Source organism: Corvus brachyrhynchos, unplaced genomic scaffold, assembly GCF_000691975.1.
Source record: "Corvus brachyrhynchos isolate BGI_N302 unplaced genomic scaffold, ASM69197v1 scaffold91, whole genome shotgun sequence".
Taxonomy (NCBI): Eukaryota; Metazoa; Chordata; class Aves; order Passeriformes; family Corvidae; genus Corvus; species Corvus brachyrhynchos.
The window spans coordinates 2,501,287-2,505,810 of NW_008236442.1; positions in this window are offsets into that span (position 1 = coordinate 2,501,287).

Consider the following 4,524-nt stretch of genomic DNA (forward strand, 5'->3'; position numbering starts at 1 on the left):
TGCTGAAGGCTGGGATGCAGGGGCTGCATTCCTCTGTGATGTCAGGATTGATGTGTTAAAAGATTGAGTCACTCAAATCTGGTGTTAGGAGGGATCCTCAAAGCATCTTTGGTGGTGCATCTTTGATCCCAGCCAGGTGCCAGTTGCAATGGGAAGTGAGAGGGGAGCTCTTTTCAGCACCACCCCCACCCCCAGATCACAGCCAGGGACTGAGGAAAGGACACAGGTTGCTTTCCATGTCTGGGCTCCCCTTTCCACTCTTCCAGGCAGGACAAACTGTGTAATAAAGTTTGTTCATAGCTCATGACCTGGGACATGATGTATGTTGATTCATATTTCTTATTTCTTTAGACTTTTTTTTTAAATCAAAAAATACTGTGAGTGCAGTGGCTAGAAATAAATCGAATTAACTTACTGAATAGTTATTTGTCCTCTGACTTACCTGTTACAGATATCCTTCAAAATACAGTATTCTGTAGCACATTTCAGTATGAAACATCAGGGACAATGATATTACAATTTCAGCTTTCAGCCAGAGAAGATAGTAATTATACACCATATAAATAGAAGTGCAGTGAAGCTGCTTTGTAATTACAGTGTAACTAAGCTGTACCTCATTTACTTGCATTCTGAAGTGCATCTGGAGTTAGCAATTAGGGCCAGTACATGATTAAAAACCTACCTTCACCAATCCCAATATATATAACACTAGACTTACCTTCACATGTGTATTATTTTTCACTCATATCTGCTATGAACCTAGATATTTTCCAGGGATTAATGATAGGCTGTGAAAAGTTGATAGCCTGAAGTTCAGCAGAGAGCCATTAAACTGGCCTGGCCATTAATCCCTAGAAAATATCCTGCACCAAGGTTGTTATAAGGTGAATATGGAAAATAACTTTCCACTCGTGTCGACTTTTGTTTTGGCTGTTACGCCTTTGTCAGTGTGTAGGAACAACACCCCAAATGCAAGTGACTCCCTTGGATTTGGGTGTGTCTGATGTAAAGAGGATGAATCCTCCCTCAGTTCACCTTTGTGCATCACCAAGGCCCTGAATAGACAGCTTGTGTTCCAGCCAGTCTGTCTTAGCCACAGTTTTCTGGCAGTCTTTGGAGCTCAATTTTAGACTGAGCCTCCATTTTCTGAAATGTGTAATTCCAGCTTCTCTGAGCTGAGAAACAACACTGGCAGGCAAGTAAAAATATCCATTACCAGGGGAATATGTAAAAACACTGTTTCATCAGTCATCCTGCTCACACAACTCCCTCCCAGAACTCAGAGTGGTAATGAAAGTAATTTAACACACATCTATAATTAATTTACTACATTCTTCCTGCCGTTGGCAATCATCTTACCCAGGAAAGTTCATGAAATTGATCTTAATGCACAAAAATAGAGATGGAAAAGCATTAAAGGAAGCTAAACGTGGTTTACTTCTAAGCATGTAAGCAGTTGAGCACTGTTTGGAGAACCGATTTGGGGCTGATTTAGCAGCAGCCATTACCTGTGAGAAATGACAGTGAGCACATGAGCAGAGCAGGGCTTTGCCCTCAACACACTCAGTTTGTGAGCACTGCTGAGAGCAGCAGCCTTTACTCCTGCTTTGCATAATGTGAGCAGAGATGTGAGTCTGGGTTCAAAGAGGCAGTGCAGGAGGGGACAAAGCTGCTGGACAGCTGGACACAGCACCAGGGACACGGCCTGCAACAGATATCATAGGTGCATATATATATATATGTATGTATGTGTGACAGACAGTCCTACCTATGCAGGTTGTTTCTAGAGCTTTCTAGTAGCTTTAACAACGTTCTGTTGTTGCTGAGACATCACTGGGTCCTTATTTTATGACCCATTATCACTTCAGCTGTGGCTTTTCTGCACATCCATGAGCCCCACACTGCTAGGCTGGTGGCTCCTGCAGTCCCAGTGCCTCTGTGCCCCCTACATCTGCAGAGCAACACTTGGGACTGTCATACACTTGTCTATAGGCTGTGATCTGCACTTCCCAGATACCCTACTTTAAAGTGCAGGTCATGACATTATGATTTCAATATGAGCTGGAAAATGTAGAAAGCAGGAGCCTGTAACAAGTAATGCTTCAATGCTGTGCAGCAGCTAAATAAATATGTATATAAATAAGTAGGAAGGCTTTTAAGTGTGCCATCCATCACTGTGGCCTCCAAATGAGGGAGTACAGTAGCCTTACCTGGATGGGGGACAGAGGGGAAAGAACCACTTTGGTGCCCCCTTTGAAGTGAAGCACAGCCTGTCCTGCCTGCCTGCACTGCAGGGGGAAAAGCAAACCTTGCATGGGAAACAATCACTCATCCTGTGGAAGAGCCCCAAAGAGCGTGGAAGTAGGGCAATTCTTTCCTTCTCCTATGCCTCAGCTGTGAACGCAGCTGAATGAGGAGGATTCCTGAGCAAGACTCAGCAAGAGGCATTTTCTACATGTGGCTTCCTCCAGCTGCAAAGCTGTTCACTGACATCTCCTTAATGCCAGGAAGAGCAGGATGTGTCAGGCCCATGCTGCCAGAGAGAGAGGCATGAATCAGCCTAAGGATCCATACAGATGACAGCAGCTTGCTGCAGGACTTTTATTACCCATTGGCTGTCACACAGTTCCTCATCACAGGGCAGCAAATGCTGTCAGAACTGGCTGGGGGGGGGGGGGGGGGCTGTGAGAGGGACAGCCAGTGGCAAAATGTGAATAACAGGTCTGAAGCCAGCAGAAAGTGTTCAGGCTTGCTTTGAAATGCTGGGGTGTGAGCCCTGAACACATGCTTTCCACAGTGCCCCCATGGCAGGAGTCTGAGGAAGTATGTACCCCACAAAAAAACCCAAACCAAGGAGGTCCAGGAAAGGAGACAAAATTGGAAAGCTTCCTCTACATGCATTTGTGTTCCCATTTTAGGCTGGCATGAATATGACTTAATGCCATGCCCTCAAGCCTCCAGAGGCTCCTGCCCAGCCCAGCCCAGCCCTGACCAACTCACGGCATGAACTACTACATTGTGCAAGACCTGCACACTCTCCTCCCTCTCACACCAAAGTGAAATTAAAACCTGAAAAGCCCTGTAGTAAATCCTTTTGTCATAGACATTACAGAAATTTCAGGATACAGGCATTACATGAAAAGGCTGAGACCTGTCCTGGCTTGGGGAAGGGTGGCTCTGGCCACCCCTGCTTTGAGGAGCAGGGTCTCACGGAAGCACTTGTTGCTAGTGAGGCAGCACTACAGGGGAGAGCCCTGCTTTTGTCAAAAGGGAAAGTTATTAGCAAGAGGCAGAAAAAGGAAAAAAAAAAAAGAAACCCTGGGCAGAAAGCACAGTCTGAGGAGTAGAACTCTATGTCCAGGAAAAATGTGGACATTGGCTATGGCAGCACAGAGGTCAGAGAGCAAGGGGCAAGTTGCTAACCCCGGTCAAGCTGCACTACTGAGTGAGAGATGCCCAAAGATGTGCTAATCACTGAGATTTGCAAATGTGAGGAACATCAGAGGGATTTGACTCAGGTAAGAAAGGGTATTTTAATGGTGTGGTTGGTGGGACGAGACTGAGACCAGTGTTGGACGCTTACAAACAAAACCAAACCTGCCCTTTATCTATAAATTCCCATGTCCCTCAGTTTGGCTTCTTCCCACTCCATTACAGCTAAGTGCTGATTAGGTGTTTCTGTCTTTCTCTGAAGTGCTGGATTTGGTGACAATATTATTAGCTGTTGCTGTGAGATGCCCAGCTGGAAAATAGATCATGGGGTGTAGCTGCTGTAGAGGCAGCATGGAAGCCACTTGGGATGAAAAGTATGTTACAGGCTGTGCTAGATCAAAGTATTCTTAATCGTATCTTCTTTAATTAAGGAAGGGTTATATTTTTCTGGGAAAAGAATGGCCGGTTTCAAAGGACAGTGATGGCTGAAATAATTTCTGGAAGTTTGGCTTTTCTGTCTAGACTTATGTGCTGTTCATCAGCAAATGTTATTAATTAGCAATTGCTAATGGAATATGCAGAAGATACAGCAGGGCTGTGCGTTTTTTGCAGCTAATAAAAGAAAGCCCTCATATTAAAGGGGTGTGAGCACACAGGACCATATGTGTGCTCTGAATGTGTATTTCTGTTTCCATGACTTGTCAGAATTATGTAGAACACAAACATATACAGGGACTGACAAAGCAAGAGTGTCCTCACTATTAATCTTACAACTTGAGAACAAATTAGTGGGTTTAGGTTGTACAGCACAGCCCAGAGGAACATGTCCCTGACAAATCTTACATAGCCCTTCAAAGTACGTAATGGTACGATTTTTGTCTATTTTGAAATGTGCTTTGAATTCCTTCTTTCCTCCCAATTCCTATAAGTGGTGGCTAGAAGGCCCCTGTATTTCCCAGCTGCTTTTTCAGAGACTGGTTTAGAAACAAGAAAGCACAAACCAGGCACTCACTGGTGCCCATTTGAGCAAGAACCCCTTTGCTGCCTGGCTGATGGCACAAGTGTGCACTTTGCTTAGTGAGGAGCTGTGTT